At 42.3% G+C, this 17,554-nt stretch overlaps 1 protein-coding gene across 8 annotated transcripts in view; it reads left to right on the plus strand.

The window, feature by feature from the left end:
* The first annotated feature begins 247 nt into the window (after positions 1-247).
* PTPN20 (protein tyrosine phosphatase non-receptor type 20) overlaps positions 248-17,554 on the plus strand; it is a 103,986-nt gene continuing 86,679 nt past the window's right edge. For 4 of the 8 annotated variants that reach the window (XM_027771526.1, XM_006147735.3, XM_027771528.1 and 1 more), the window contains exons 1-2: positions 248-320; positions 16,857-16,945. The gene's annotated coding sequence lies outside the window, so the exon portion shown is untranslated. Of the gene's footprint in view, positions 321-813; positions 948-16,856; positions 16,946-17,554 lie in introns of all 8 variants that reach the window. The other 4 variants (XM_027771524.1, XM_027771523.1, XM_027771522.1 and 1 more) reach the window with 4 other exon arrangements.

Here is a 17,554-nt window from a genome sequence, read left to right on the forward strand (position 1 = left end):
GTTCTGGAGGTGGGGACACCTCCCAGAACTGTTGAACCATGAGCCTGGCCTGGGAGAGGAAACACAGCCGGGTGGACTAGAGACCGCAGGGAATGGACGCGTGCAGAACCGTAGGCGACCAGCAGGGGACGCACTGCTAGTTCTGGCCTCTAGCCAACAGAGGGCCTGGCAGGGCTGCGCTGAGCTCCAGTGCGCAGACTCGCGGGCGCTGCCAGGATTGGACAGCGACGACAGCCTTGGTGGGCGTGGCTCTGGCACGAACCCAACTGGCACAGCGCAGGGGCAGAGGGGGCGGTTGGCAGCCCTGGGGACCAGCGCAGGTGAGGGCAGGTGGCTGGGCCCAAGGGGCAGGACGGCGAGGAGGGCGTGCGAGGGCGGTTTGGGTCCCGCAGGGAGGGCCACAAAGAGGAAACGCCCTTGGGGTATAGGGTGTGCCCTCACGCCTGGGTGCAGCCCAGACCCCAAGGCCTCCCGGCCGGGCCTAAATGGAGGTTCCAACGGGGGAAGCGAGGTTCCCCGGGGCAGCGAGGCCAGAGCCTGCTAAAGCCAGGAGAGGGCTGGCCCTGCCGTGGGATGCCGCTGCCCCGTGACATGTGCCGGGTGTCTGTGTGCGACAGGGTCGAGACAGGCGACGTGGCAGAGGAAGGCCTCGAGCATGGGGAGCATGGAGCGTGGCTCGGAGGTGGCTGGGAGAAGCCAGTCAGGCACCGGGGCGAGGTCCCTGCTGGGCTGGCTGCTTGAAAACCCAAAGCCCCCTTCTGACTCAGGGCTAGTGCGAGGGACCCGGAGAGAAACTGGACGTTAATCCCCCAGGTCGGCAGCTAGCTGTGAACAGTGCCCATGTGCTAGATGTTGTTCTAGAAACGGGGCATGTCGAGGTCCCCTACCTTCACGGAGTTAGCCACCCATGGCTGAGTCCTTGACGCGACGAAAACTGCAGGGGCGGGGTAGGTCTCATATTTTAAAGTTGTGGAGTCGTATTTAGTTTTTCTTTTTTTAAGGATTATATCATTTTCTTTATGTTATTTTTTCATTTACTTATTTATTCATTCATTCATCTATTCAATTACTCATTCATTTGAGGTTTTTGGTATAGGGCGTGTGTGTTCACCAGAAAGGCAGACAGAGACAGACAGACAGAAAGCAAGGAATCACCTCCCAGGGGGGATGGCCACACTGCAATCCCTTCTCCTCCATTCTCCTCTTAGGATCTTGGTCACTCACGGCACACTCACCAGGCATGAGCTTAAGCCACGGGTCTGGGACTCGAACTGCGGTCGACCCCATGGGAGTCCATTGACATAGCCATTATGCCAACTGCTGGTCCCTGTGTTATTTTTTAATTTGACCAGAGACAGAGAGAGCAAGGGAAAGTGAGAAAGCAAGCTGCCAGGTCCGGGACTTGAACTGCAGTTGGTATGTAGGAGTCCAGCACCTTAACCACCATGCCATCTGCTGGCCCTCATTACTTATGTTTTGATATGTTAGGTTTGAAGGACCTAGAGGGTCTTTCTCAATAGACAACGTAGAAACTGCACAGTTGTTATGAACTCTACGTTGATCTTTTTCTACTCACATCCTCAAGCCTACCATTAACATTTAGCTACACTTAGTTTTTCACATCTTTATCCATTTTATGAAAGACCTGGTAGATAGATTTTTGTTGTTGTTGTGGCAAAATATATGTAATATAAGTTACCTAGTATATTTTTAAGTTGATAGGCAATAGGCTGTTAAATTTGCATATGAATTCCTGGGGAATGTCAACCCCAAGTTCCAGTGTTAACCTTTGGAATAATTGCTATATAGATGGTATTTAAACTGAGGGGTAAGATGAACCACCCAGGTTGATGAACCACCCAGGTTGGGCATATATACAGAGAAGAGGAGTGAAACTCAATCTGGACGGGTGTTAACTGTGTTGAATGCTGCTGCCACAGATGGTTTTGGCAATTAAGACAATTTTAACCATTTTAGGAAGAAAAACTTTTGTGGTGTAGAGGACCTTCAAGGTTGAGTCAAGTTATTTTTTTTGTGTGCGTGTGTGTGTGTCCTAAGAAGAAACTAGAATATATGCCAGCATGAATTCATAGAAAGGGAGAAAATGAGGTAAATGAAAAAGGGGAACATTATGGGGCAGAGGTAGTGGGTGGGAAGGACCTCATAAATACTCGAGAGTGGAGGAGAGTCCAGAATGGGTGCGCAGTTGTTTTGAAATGGGTAGGGACGTTTACTCTGTTTTAACTAGGGAAGAAACAGAACCAGCTGGTGCAGATGTGGGTGGATGGTAGAGAAAGTCGACAGTCACTTGCTGAGAGGGAGGGCGTGGTAGGGGAGAGGAGGTGAGGTGTTGGAACTTGTAGGACATGTTATTGGCCCTCTGGAGAGTGGAAAAATGAACTAAATAGAGGAATGGAGTTGGACCGTCGTCAGGCATTGTGGATGCCCATTTGAGATGTCTAGTCATGAATGTAAAGGGACAGTTTAGTTGTATGGTTTTCTGAGGGAATGTTCAACCTGGAAAGAGTTTTATGAGGATTAAATGAGTTGATGGATGAATAGCATTTAATACAGTGCCAAGCATAAGATGAATGTTAACTCTTTTTATTTGGGTGCTCATTTTTTAAATGTTTATGAATCTTATTCACATTTAATCGTTGTATATCTCTATAACACAGAATATTGTTTTTCAAAGAACGCATGCAGTTCATCACAGTCATATCGAGGACATTACCATATGCATCATCTTTAATGGGGAACTACATTCTTATGTCTGTTAAGTGCTTCTTGCCTCAGCCCTTCCCACTCACCCTGTACTATCCACCTCCTTCCCATACAGTCTCTGGTATGTACACTTGTCTTTTCCACTGTTACATCTTTGGAGCTTTCACTTTCTGCCCTCAAGTGCAGTTATTTGGTATGTTTTGAGCAGGGATATACCGTGTGTGGCTTAATGAATTCCCTCAACAGGAATCTTCTGTATTCAGCCACTGTAAGTCAAATGACAGGGTCTTACTGTTCCTTATGGCTGAATACTAGTCCGTGGTGTTACTTGCACACTCATGTTTATTGCAGCATAGTTCACAATTGTTAAGACATGGCTGATATCATTTTTATTTTCTGTTTGCATAAATTTGACTGAGGAAGGATGATATTCCTCTCCTTTGGCATGTCCTCCAAACAAACCAGAGTTAACTGCAGTTTGCAGCTACTGGGAAGTCTGGCTCCTGGTGTGCGTCTTTTTGTGTTGCTTCATAGTTGAAGGCGAAGTCATTGTCCTAGACTAGGTGGACTGAGGGTTTGTCACAGTGACAATTCTTAAGTTTTTGTAAAAACCTTTTTTTTTTTTGGAGAGGTTTTTGCCATAGGGCGCGTGTGCTCACCAGACAGACGGAGACAGATAGACAGAAAGTGAGAAATCATCCCCCGGGGGGATGGCCACGCCACAATCCCTTCTCCTCCATTCTCCTCTCAGGATCCTGGGCACGCACGCACATGCGCCTGGCGTCAGTTTTAAGCCACGGGGTCCGGGACTCAAACTGCGGTCAATTACATGGGAGTCCAGCGACATAGCCATTATGCTAATTGCTGGTCCCAAAACCTTTTAATTTTTATTGCATTTCATATTAGATCTAATGTAGTGATCATATACAGTATCTGCTGATCTAAGATCACCAGGGAAAAATTTCAGTTTAATAGTTGCCATTTCTTCCTGGCCACTTGGGTCATATTAAGATACAAATAATAATACTGGCTGATATCGAGCTCTTTCCTAAGCATATGTGTAATCTTGTTTAATCCTAACTCTATGAGGCATGTATCTGTAGAGACCTTTTTTGGCATGCACATGCACCCAGCATGTTTTTCAAGCTGTTGAGGCTGGAATTTGAACCATAGTCAGCATGTGGAACCTGTTTTCCCTAACCACTAGGCTCAGTACAGGGCCAGCCCAGTAACTTTTTAAACTTTTGTTGTTAATTTGCTCTGCCATCACTTGTCTACACTGCAGTGGAGTATTGGGCTCTGAAACCAGATTTCTTGGTCGTACCAGACTATGTGACTGGGCAAATCATCTAACTTCTGTGTTCCTTCGTGTCTTTCTTTATAAAATGAAAATAATGATAGTCTTGCCTGTTAGGGTTGTTGTGAGGATTACCTGATTTAATGTATTTAATATGCCTTGAATAGTGCCTGGTTGTTTAAATATTGCTGTTGTCATCTTCTAATAGTGCCACTGTGGTGCTGTGTGTGTACTGATTGGTTCTATCAAAGTCATCCCCTAAGGGTGCACTACTACCTCTAGGTAGAGTTTTAAGATTACAGGGCACTGTATTACTCCTCCTACCTCAGGGATCACTTTTGTTTCCTCTTACTCTATTATGACTCTGAGGGCAGTAAACAAATAACAGTTTGTTTCTAGGTACAGAAAACAATTGCCATTACATTCGGACTCACCTGACCAGTGGTTCATTTCATTATCCTGTTGTTGCTGACCATTTAACAAAGGGAAATGTGGCTTGGGAAATAATGGGATTCCATGTCGCTGTTTCCATCCTGGCAGCCCATTAGAAGGGTTGGTTCAAAAGACCAAGGGGACTGCACAGCCAGTGCTGGGCACAGCGTACGATGAACGATGAGTTGGTGGGCTGCACGTCAAAGTGCTGAGAAAGGACCTGTAAAATCTTTGAAATCTCTGTGATGTGCGGTGTCAGCTATGTGGGGCAGGGTTGGCACGAGGACATGGAAAGTTTTAAATGATTTTTGCTGATACATAACAGGAAGAGTAAGCGTGTGATACAAAGTAATGGTTCCCAGTGGATTTGCGTCAGAATCCTCAGGGGGTAGTTTTTGAAGGTTTTCAGAATGCTGGGTTCAATTCCCACAGATTCTAAATCAAGACATCATGGTGTGGTTTGGGAATAAATCTACCTTTTAAGAGCTCCTGTGATTCTGATAGGTAGTTTGTATGAGATATCATTAGTGCAAATCAGTGCTTTTTAGCCCTGACTACTTTGGAATCAACTCTCTGTCAGCTTTCTAAAGAATACCGATGCTCTGGAGCTACCCTAGGGGTTCTCGTTTAATTGGCTTGAGCAAGATCTGGACATTAGTATTTTTTAAACAGCTCCTCAGGTGATTTGAACATGTTGCTAAATTTGAGAGTCCCTGGTATAATCATCTATATTTTCCTCCATAGGTTAGTTAATCCTGAATTTAAAATAGGCATAGTTTTAGGCAGCATCTTATCCCTAGGAAACTTTAAAAAACAATGTGCATTTCTCAACTTCCCCACTGCAAATAGTAAATTTATCAATCAGGTAATAGTGATAGATGTGAACTGATGATTGAATTAGCATTTCTCACACTGAGCATGGAAGATTTAATCAAGCTTAACCTTGGGAAGAGAATGAATATATACTGAGAGCTTTCTATACAATCTCAGTTTCACAGAAACTCTGGGAGGTGTGTATTATTCCCATTCTGTAGATGACAATTCTGAGGCTAAGGGAAGGTCAAGTAACTTTCCAAGCATTTATACCAGGTGTGTTAAGTTGCAAAGCCTTGGTCCCATTTCCTTAGTGGATGTCTACTTTGACTATATACTGGGATCACCTGGGGAATTTAAAAAATGACCTGTGTGGGTAGCATTCTAAGATATGCTGATTTTGTTGGTCTGGTGTGATCTGAAATTGGGATTTAGCAAAGCTTTCCAGCTAATTCTAAAGCAAAATTCAAACTGGGAATCATCACTTCTTCTTTGAGTTGGGAATTATTTGGAACTGTATTATTTAATTTCTAAATATTTGAGAATTTTTTGTATCCTTCTGAAAATGTCTGTTTTAACTCCATTTTAAAGTATATCCTGTATTCTAGCTGAATTTTTTCTTTATGATTTGTTTTTAGGCCTAGAATATGATCTATCTTTATAATGTTCTGTGTCCTCTTGAAAGTAAAATTTATCTAGTTGTTGGGTGGAGTATCCTATTAAATATTCCAGTTAGTTTATAGCATTATCGAGATTTCTATATCCTTATCATATACTTTTCTCCAACCATATTGTGGATTTTTCCTTTCAGTTTTTATTTTATGACTTTTGAAGCTATGTTGTTGGATACACATTTAGAATTACAGGAAGGGAAATTTGAGAAAACATGGAGAAGTAAGACATTTATGTTACACAGATATGGTTTGTTGCCTTTGGTCATGTCATGTATAGTAGTCCCAACTTGTCTGCCGCGTAGCGTATATCATGTTGAGTAAAATCTCTTTTTTTTTTGGAGAGATTTTCACTGTAGGGCGCGTGCGCTCACCAGACAGACAGAGAGAGACATAGAGACAGAAAGCGAGATATCACCCCCCAGGGGAGATGGTCACGCCACAATCCCTTCTCCTCCATTCTCCTCTCGGGATCTTGGGCACACACGCACACGCGCCCGGCGTGAGTTTTAAGCCACCGGGTCCGGGACACGAACCGCGGTCGACTACGTGGGAGCCCAGCCACATAGCCATTACGCTAACTGCTGGTTCCCTTGAGGGAATCTCTTTACAAACTAAATGATGTATAATGACTCAGTGCATAAAAATAATAAGTAATACTAATAAAAAGAATTGTGTATTATCATTATGTAATGTCTCTTTTTTTGGGAAATGTTTTAAATTTTTTGAAGCCTGTGTTTGATGCTAGTATAGTCATCCTATTTTTCTTTTAACTAATGTTTACATGGGTTATATTTTTTCCTTTTTAGAGATTTATTAATGCCTTTATAGTTAAATGCATTTTGTGGACATTAATTGGATTTTACTTTCAATCTAATTAGATAGTCCTTGCCTTTTAACTTGAACAATTGGCCATTTATGTTTTTCTTTTTTTTTTTTGGAGAGGTTTTTGCTATAGGGCACGTGTGCTCGCCAGACAGACAGAGAGAGACAGAGAGACAAAAAGCGAGAAATCACCCCCCAGGGGGTATGGCCATGCCTCAATCCCTTCTCCTCCATTCTCCTCTTGGGATCTTGGGCACACACGCATACGCGCCCGGCATGAGTTTAAGCCACCGGGTCCGGGACTTGAACCGCAGTCCACTATGTGGGAGTCCAGCGACATAGCCAACTAACTGCTAGCTGCTGGTCCCCATTTATGTTTAATATAATTATTTATATGGTTGGATTTTATTTTTTTAAGGATTTTGCAATAGGGTGCATGCACTTACCAAAGAGATATATAGAGAGACAGTGAGAAGAGAAAGTGAGAATTACCTCCCAGAGGGGATGACCGCACCTCAATCCCTTCGCCCCCATTGTCCTCCTAGGATTTGGGCCATGTTTGCATACATATCCAGCATGATTTGCAAGCTGCCAGGTCTAGGACTCAAATCACGATCAGCCATGTGTGAGTCCAGCTGCCTCAACCACTATGCCACTTGCTGGCCCCGATATGGTTGGATCTGAATTTACCATTTACAAACCATGCCAGTTTTCTACTTGTATTGTCTGTTCTTTAATCCTAATCTATTCCTAGTCTCTTTTGATTTAAATGGGTTTTTAGGATTCCATTTTATCTCCACTAATATTATATGCTGCTGCTGCTTTTCCTCTTTTCTGCATTTTCCTCTTTTCACTCTTTTTCTTAGTTTGCTACAGGGTGTGTGTGCCCACTGGGCAGGGAGAGAGAGAGAGAGAGAGAGATCGCCTCCCAAGGGCGATCCACCATGCCACAATCCTTTCTCCTCCATTATTTTCTCAGGATTGTGGGCCTGCATGCACACGTGCCTGGTGTGTTTACAGCTGCTGGATCTGGGACTTGAACCACACAGTTGGCCATGCGGGATCCAGCTGCTTTAACCACTGTGACACCTGCTGTTCCCTCTTCTCTTTTTTCTTTTTCTCTTGACTTTTAAAAATATTTAATAGTCTTTATTTTTAGAACAATTTTATGTTTGTAGAAAAAATGAGCAGATAGTAGAAAGAGTTCCTAAATCCTCCCCCCTTACAATTTTCCCTGCTATTAATATCTCTCATTACTTTGGGACATTTGTTACAACTAATGAGCCAATATTTAAGCATTATTAACTAAAATCCATAGTGTACATTAGGATTCACTTTTTCTTTTGTATCTTTCTATAGGTTTTGACAAATATATAATGTTATGTGCCCGCCATTACAGTATTGTAGAGAATAGTTTCATTAAAAATCATCAAGTCACGTGAGCTTACACATTTATTTCCCTCCACACCCCAAATCCTCGCTGCCAACCATTGGCCTTTCTGCTATTTTTACAGCTTTGCTTTGTTGTTGTTATTTTCTTTTTTACAATGTCATGCAACTGAAGACTCCAGAGACAGTGTGGGAGGAGAGTGGGAAATGGCAGAGGGTGAGAAATAGGGTGAAAAAATACACACACACACACACACACACATATATGAAACAAGAAATGGAAAATTGTTTGTCGATGATAACATGTATGATTAAGCCACTATGCAGTGTATTCTGGATGGGAAATCATATTTTGTATGTTATGACACTCAGTGAATGAATGTATAATAAATTAATAAAAATAATTATATTTTGTGTAGCCTTTTCTGGTTAATTTTTTTTTTTTGAGAGGATTTTTGCTATAGGGCGCGTGCGCTCGCCAGACAGAGAGAGACATAGAGACATAAAGCAAGAAATCACCCCCCAGTGGGGATGGTCACGCCTCTGTCCTTTCTCTTCCATTCTCCTCTGGGATCTTGGGCACGCACGCACACACGCCCAGCGTGAGTTTTAAGCCACTGGGTCCAGGACGCGAACCGCAGTCTACTACATGGGAGTCCAGTGACATAGCCATTACACTAACTGCTGGTTCCCATTCATTTCTTTCCACTACTAACATTAGTTTACAGTTTCTTCTTCTTCTTTTTCCTCCCTTTTTTTTTTCTTTTGCTAGAGAGTGCATACATTCTACAGAGAGGGAAAGATGGTGAGATACAGAGAGGGAAAGGAGAATGCTCTCTCCATGGGGAATTTGGGTGCACACAGGCACGTTCCTAGCACGTTTCTCAAGCTATAGGGTCTGGCCCTTGAACTACACAGTTGGCTATGTGGGATCCAACTGCTTCAACCACCAGACCATGGAGTCTTCTTATTGTGGCTTCATCACCTGAAATAGAGAAGACTGACCTAAACTTGTCAAACAAGCAACCGTTTATTCAAGCCAAAGCCAACCAGGAGCAAAGACTTAAGGGACTGTAAGCAATACTCTAAAATGGCAGTGCTTAGGGTTTTCTTTTAGAGAAGTTGGAGAAGAAGGAGGGTTAAAAACATTTGTTTTTCCCTAAGAAGTTACAACATTGGTCCATAAGAAGAGCTAAGTTTCTGACCAGCTTTGTATGTTTCACATATCATACGTTTTAGTAACATAGTTGTAGGCAAGTAGTGATTTGCAATGAGCAATATGTAGTCTGTAGTAACCTAAGGTGCTTTGACTTAATGCCAGCCTGTCAGTGAGTTCTTTGTTACTAGGCCTTTGAGCAATTACTTCAGCGAGGCGTGCAGGGGACATAACTGGGACTTTATGCACGTAACTCTGAGGCCAGTTTTTACCCACACATTCTCTCTTTTGGATAGCCTTCTATTTTCTTCTCAAGGACTTAACCTTGGTTAGCATTTTATAGCACAAATGTGATTGGTTTTCTATGACTGCACTCTTCCATGCCGTCGCCTAGAATCTGTAAGTTAGTTTATAGGCCAAAGAGCTGGGAGAACATCTCAGTTTCTCGAAGGTTGTGAGGTCGTAGTAAGGATAATGAATACTCCGAGTCCACATACATCTGAAGGGCTCATTGCTATTTCCCTTCTCAGGCAGCTCATTTTTGTTTATCATTGAATAATGTTCTACTGTATGGACGTGCCACGTTGAGTCTTTCAAATACTGAATCTTAATTGCTTTCATTATTTTGGTGATTATGGTTAAAACTGCTAGAAACACTTCAGTGCAGGGTTTTTTATCCATGTAAGTTTTCAGATTAACTGAGTGTATCTGCGACCGCAGTGGCTGGATCATAGGGCAGTACTACGCTGAGCTTTGTAAGAATATTCTGAGCGGCGTTTCAACGTGACTGTGCCATTTTACGCTCCCACCAGCAATGAAGGCGTGTTCCTGTCGCTCCACATGGGCACCAACTTGTATTGCTAGTTTTTTGGATTTTAGCCTTTCTGGTAGGATGTAGTGGTGCCTTGTTGTTTTAAAGTTCATTTTATTTATTTCCTCTGTGAGTGAGCAAGATCGAGAGGCAGAGAGACAGACAGACAGACAGGCAGACTGATGGCATCCCCAACAGGGTGTTTCACCTGTGGTCCACCTTCAGCCTTGAGTCAGCCCAAGATCCAGGGCAAGAATGTTCCTGGCATATTCATGAAGATCTCCGTATTTGAACCAGAAGATTTCCCACGTGAGGGATTTTTTCCACAGAATGTTTGGTTTTTATTTCTGCACAATGCCCTCTCTCCTCCCACCCCCACTCGGCTTCTTCTTGCTTCATTTGCAGTTTGCTAATGGTATATGATGTTAAACATATCCTCATATGTTTATTTTCCATTTATATACATTCTTTGAGGATGTGTCAGTTTATATCTTTTTTTCTAATTATTTAATTTTACTCATTATTTTTTAACTTTACTAAAGAGAGAGAAAGCGAACTGCCAGATCCCGGATTCCAACCATAATTGCCCATGTGGGGGTCCAGAGCCTCAGCCACCATACCACCTGCTGGTTCCAGTTTATGTCTTTAGCTCATTTTTACATTTAGTTGTTTACTTTCTTCTTGTGTTTTAAGAATTCTTTTATAGTTTGTATTATAAATTGTCTCTAAGATATGTGTCTTATAATTTCTTCTTGTCTGTGGCTTTTTATTTTAACAGTATTTTTTGCAGAGCAGAAACTGAACATATTTTTAAAAAGTATGTAAAATAAAATTAAATAAACAATCTTTTAAAAAGTAAATAATTCAACTTATCAGATTTTTAAAATGCATTATCTTCTTGGTGTATCTAAAAACTTATTGTCAAAGCAAAAGTCATCCAGATTGTCTCCTTTGTTGTTATTTGTGGGTGAATTTCATTCCCTAAAAAGTTTTAAGTCCTAACTCTGGGTACCTATGCATGTGACCTTGTTTAAAAATAAGGTCTTTGTAGATGAAAACAGATTACAATGAGGCCCTAATCTAATAACTGCTGTCTTTATAAAATGAGGGAAATTTGGACACATACACAGAGGTAGAAATTCATGGGGTAACAGAGGCAGAAATTGGAGTAATGTGTCTGTAAGCCAAAAGACAGCAGGGGTTGCAACAATCATTGAAAGTTAGGAAGAATCAAGGAGGGATCAGGTCTTGCTTGGAGTCTTCAGTGAAGGTGTGGCCTTGCTTCCATTTTACTTTCAGCCTTCTGCCTCCAGAACTGAGAAATAATACAAATGTTTTATATAGTTTTCGTATGGCAGTTTGGGAAACTAATTTGTTTTTTGATGTAAGAATTGCGATTCTACTTAATAATAGTATTAATAGAAGTATTAAATACCTGGGACCAGCGGGTGGCATGGTGGTTAAGACACTAGACACTCCCACATGACCAACAACGGTTCAAGTCCCAGACTTGGTGGCTTGCTTTTTCACTCTCTCTCACTTTCTCTTTGTCTCTCTCTTTCTCTCTCTCTCTGGTCAAATTAAAAATAAATGAATGAATAAATAAAGTTAATTAATTCTTTTAAAAAAAGAAGTCATAAATACCACTCAACTTATATTATGGCATCTCTTGGGTACTAATACAATTATTTTTTAGAAGTTTTATAATATTGTGTTTCACACTTAGGTTTGTGATCCATTTTGAGTTAATTTTTATAAAAGGTGTAAGGGCAGTGTCTAGATCGATATGTATTTATATACATATATAAATGTTTATGTATTTGCATATGGATATCTAATTGTTCTAATACTATTTGACAAAAAGAATATTCTTTCTCCACTGAATTGGTTTTATTCCTTTGGTAAGGATCAGTTAACTACATTTGTGTGGATCTACTTACAGGATTTCTGTTCTGTTCCAAGGATCTATTAGTGTGTGGTTTCTACAGTGCCATATATTCTTGATTATTGTAGCTTATAGTAGATCTTGAAATCCTGTTGAATTGGGACTGGTAGATTGTGTAATGGACTTCCATGTAGTCTGCTGCAGTTCAAGTCCTGGACCCAGAGGCTTAAAACTCGCACCAGGTGCATATGCATGTGTGCCCAAGATACTGAGAAGAGCATGGAGGAGAAGGGATTGTGGTGTGGCCATCCCCCAGGGGAGGAGTGATTTCTCACTTTTTGTCTTTGTCTCTCTCTGTCTCTCCAGTGAGCCCTTGTACCCTATAGCAAAAATCTCTGTTTAAAAAAAAAAAAAGAAGTCTTGTCATATCAGTGTTTGTTTCAACTTTTTTTCTTTGTTTTAAAGTGTTTTGTTTGCTAGTTTCAATATTTCACCTTCCCATATAAATGATAGAATGAATTTGTTGATAACTGAGAAATGACTTGCTGGGGTTTTTATTGAGATTACTTTTTTATTGGGATTACTCTATAATACACATTGAGAAGAACTGAGATCTTGACAGCATTGCTTATTTCAATTCATGAGCATGAAATATCTTTTTGTTTATTTAGATCTTTACTTTCTTTCACCAAAGTATCATAGAATACATCATATATATATACTGTCCATATTTTATTAGATTTATACATATATATTTACATTTTTTGGAAGGTAGTGTAAATGCTATTGAGTTTTTTAAAAAAGAATTATTTATTTAACTTTATTCATTCATTTATTTTTAATTTGACCAGAGAGAGATGGCGGGGTGGGAGTGGGGGGGAGTGAGAAAGCAAGCCATCTGGTCTGGGACTTGAACCATATGGGAGTGTCCAGTGCCTTAACCACCACACCACCTGCTGGTCCCCACTATTGAGGTTTTTGTTTTTGTTTTTGTTTTTGTTTTTGTTTTTGTTTTGAGAGATTTTCACTATAGGGTGCGTGCGCTCGCCCGACAGACAGAGAGAGACAGAGAGACAGAAAGCGAGAAATCACCCCCCAGGGGGGATGGTCACACCACAATCCCTTCTCCTCCATTCTCCTCTCGGGATCTTGGGCACACACACACACACGCGCCCGGCGTGAGTTTTAAGCCATCGGGTCCGGGACGCGAACCGCGGTAGACTACGTGGGAGTCCAGCGACATAGCCATTACGCTAACTGCTGGTTCCCCCCACTATTGAGTTTTTAATTTCCAGTTGCTATTGTTAAATTACTGGTATACAGGAAAGGAAGTGACTTCTGCATGGGAACTTGGTATACCATAGTCCCATAGCCCTGCCAAAACTACTTATTTATTTTAAGAGTTTTTGTTATGGTTACTTATTCTGTGTTTTCTTTCTGTTTGTTTGTTTGTTTGTTTGTTTTTTGATTTTTGCTATAGGGCACGTGTGGTTGCCAGAGAGACAAAGAGAGACAGAGAGACAGAAACGGAAAAACCACCACCACCACCCCCAGGGGGGATGGCCACGCCATAATCCCTTCTCCTCCATTCTCTCAGGACCTTGGGCATGCACGCACACGCGCCTGATGTGAGTTTAAGCTACCGGGTCCCAGACTCCAACCACGGTCGACTACATGGGAGTCCAGTGACATAGCCATTACGCCAGCTGCTGGTCCCATGGTTACTTCTTTATGATATTTCACATAGATGGCCAAGTTCTCTGAAGAGTAAGAGAGCTTTACTTCTTTCTCCCCAGACTGTATACCTCTTTTCTGTCTTCTTTTGTTTTATTGCTTTAGCCAAGGGTTCTAGAAAGATGTTGCATAGGAGTGTGGAGTGAGGGCATCCTTGCCTTGTTACCCATCTTAGAGAAAAGCATGTAGTTTCTTCCCATTACCTGTTGAGTTTTTTGTAGATATTCACTATCAAGTTAATTCCCTTCTAATCCAAATTTTCTAAGAGTTTATCAGAAATTAATTTGGGATGGGGGACCAGCAGTTAGCATAATGGCTATGTTGCTGAACTCCCACGTAGTCGACCGTGGTTCGCGTCCCGGACCCGGTGGCTTAAAACTCACGCCGGGCGCATGTGCGTGCATGCCCAGGATCCCAAGAAGAGAATGGAGGAGAAGGGACTGCGGCGTGACCATCCCCCCTGGGGGGTGATTTCTCGCTTTCTGTCTCTATGTCTCTCTCTGTCTGTCTGGCGAGCACATGCGCCCTATAGCGAAAAATCTCTCCAAAAAAAAAAAAAAGAATTTGGATTTTGTCAAATGCTTTTTCTACATATGTTGATAAGATGACATGAACTGTCAAGAATCAAGCAAGGTGCGTTGCCCGATGTCCCCTAAGGTATGAGTAACTTGGAGGCAGAGGTCATCACATTCATCTCTGTATCTCACCTCTGACTCAGTTACTGGCACGTTGTCGCTGCAGAGCCTCCTGAATTGATTTAGGGTTTTACTTTTCATAGCCAAGAGCTGTGATCACATTCTCAAAAGACATATATTATAGTTTAGTACATGGAAGGTGCAGTTGCCAGGCAACCAAATCCAGCCTGGTTGCTTGATGACTGGATAAGGTGATGGGGTAAGGGATCTTTGAGCCTTCCTGGACACTTTTTTTTTTTTTTTTAAAGAACTACCTGATTGAGGTTAAGGACTCGCTTTCTGCTCTTCATCTCTGTTTGTCCTTCCAGTCTCTTTGTCTCTGAATTAGCCGCTGGTTAACTTGGGCCTCCCATGTCCTTGTAGGGCAGGGTCCTCAGAGCATGAGTGCCATTTGCCATGAGCCCATGTCCACAGCTTTATTTCCAGAAGTAAAGTGGCTCAGGCATCACGGCCTTATCACAGGGCAGTAGTTTTCCACTTTCAGCTCGGTTCTGAATGGGAGGACCACCGAGGAAGGAGAGGGTGGAGGAGATGAGCTGGCAGAAGGAAAACCTTAAGATGTGGGGAACTTGCTTCTTTTTTATGAGCTTTTAGAAGCCGTTAAATGGTATAGAAAGCCAGAAGGTTGATTTTCTCTTCCTCCTTGTAGCTCCTCACAGGGATGATGTCTGAAGAGGATAGGAAAGTAGGAATGTGCTTTTTTCTTCTCTCTGTTTTCCTTCTCACCATTAAAGGAGCTGACTGTGGTTCTTATTTTAGAGAAGAGTATCTTAACCATAGCAAATGACCTTTGGTATTTTAAAGAAAGTTCATGACTTTAAAACACTTTGTATTGGAAAAAGGTCTATAATGCTGATAGTCCTGTCCCACCTTTTTAAATTTTGCTCATTAAGTGACTGGAAATTACAGACAAGGCTGGCTTTTAGGGATGTGTGGACGTACAGCTATCATTTGAGCGAAGCCAGGAAGTTCCTCTTGCGCTTTCTTTCATTCCTTGAACGTAGATGCCTTTCTTGTCCTTTAGATGACTTTCTAGTTTTTCAGGGGACTGCTGCGCATATTTTTTTTTTTTTTTGAGAGTTTTTTTCTATAGGGCCTGTGTGCTTGCCAGAAAGACAAAGAAAGACAGAGAGACAGAAAGGGACAAATCATCCCCCCCAGGGGGGATGGACACGCCACAGTCCCTTCTCCTTCATTCTCCTCTCAGGATCTTGGGCACACACACACACACACGCCCAGCCTGAGTTTAAGTCACTGGGTCTGGGACTCGAACTGCGGTCGACTATATGGGAGTCCAGTGACATAGCCGTTATGTCAACTGCTGGTCCCGGAACTGCTCATATCTTAAGAGAATTAATTTGAAGTCGGTGTCTTGAGATAATGGACAGGACAGGTGTGTTGGATGGAGTTTGATTTCAGATGGGAAATTTTTTTTTTTTTTGCTATAAAAAAAGATGTTTTGCTATCTAAAAAGATTTGTGAGCTCATGAGAGAGAAAGAGAAAGTGAGAAATCACCTCCAGGGGTGATGACCACGCTACAATCCCGTCTCCATTCTCCTCTTGGGATTTCGAACATGCATGCACATGTGCCAGGCATGATTTTCAAGCCGCTGGGTCTAAGACTCAGACTGTGCAGTTGGCCATGTGGAATCCAATGCCTTAACATCCACACCACTTGCTGGCCCTTTAGTGATCTTTTATTGAATGTGTGATGTTATTTTTAAAATTTTAAAAAGGGATTTTTAATTTAATTTAATTTATTCATTCATCTATTTTAATTTGACCAGAGAGACACACAGAGAGAGAGGGAAAGTGAGAAAGCAAGCCACCTGGTCTGAGACAAACCATAGTCGACCATGTGAGAGTGCCCAGCACCTTAACCACCATGCCACTGGCTGGTTCCCTGTTTTATTTATTATTGTTTCTAGAGAGATTTTTGCTATAGGTTGTGTGTGTTCGTCAGAGAGACAGAGAGTGACGGAGAGACAGAAAGCAGGAAATCACCCCCTAGGAGGGATGGCCATGCCGCAATCCCTTCTCCTCTACTCTCTTCTCAAGATTTTGGGCACACACATGTGTCTGGCATGAGGTTTAAGCCCCAAATCCGGGGTTCGAACCACAGTTGACTATGTGGGAGTCCAGCGATGTAAACATTATGCCATCTGCTGGCCCCAACCAAGTCTATTATTTTAGACCTTACATGTATAAGGCCACTGATGGCACATTATAAGGTTTGTCTAGAGTTCCTCTCTTCCTGACCTCTCGAGAATAAATTTTGTTGGTATATTTTTATATTAAGAAAGTGTTAATTTGTTATTTACTAAAACTTTAAAAATGGTCAGATGCAGGCAGGCCTAGTATGCAAAATTATTTACAGTGACAGTGGTGAAGTGTTATAGCATTATTTCTCCCATGTTTTGCAGACATGACTGTTCTGTGATTGCTGAAGGATGATGTGCAGGTAATACTGTGAAGGTTTTTTCTCCTGGGGAGTGTGAGAGAGGAACCTGAGGTGAGATATTCAGTAGGGCCTATTGATGAGGCTGGCAATGTGTTTCCCATGGTAGGTAAGAACATCCACAGTCAAGGCTGTCCAAGACCACCCCCAGCCTCAGCGATTAACTATGGGAATGGCTCACAGGACCCAGAAGGTGGTCATGTTCATACCTAGAACTTACTACAGTGAAAGGGTACAAAGCAGACTAGCAAAGGGAAATCAAGCATAGGCCTTCCAGAATCCCCTCTTAGCCAAGTCGTGCAGGATGCACTTACTTCTCCTAGGAACAGCTTGTGGAAATGTGTGTGAAATGTTGTCCACTTCAGGGAAGGTCACTCGAGGTCTTATTAGGATCAGCCGTGTAGGCACAGAGTGCAAGTGTGATGGGTGTCAGCCACTGTGATTCCAGGCACTCCGCAAGATAGCAGGTGTTCGGCGTGCACACCCAGGTTGTCTAGTCTGGTCACGGTGAGCCACCTTACCATGTAGGGCAAGTTTCATGTCAGTGCAGGCAGCTGCTTCCCCAGACACTAGCCAAGGGCCAGCCTTGTGGCAGGCCTGCTAAGGAGAGCAGTCTCGGTACTACTGTGTGTAACGTTGTCTGCAAATGGATGTAACATGCAT

The sequence above is a fragment of the Tupaia chinensis genome, unplaced genomic scaffold, assembly GCF_000334495.1.
Source record: "Tupaia chinensis unplaced genomic scaffold, TupChi_1.0 Scaffold000221_1, whole genome shotgun sequence".
NCBI lineage: Eukaryota > Metazoa > Chordata > Mammalia > Scandentia > Tupaiidae > Tupaia > Tupaia belangeri.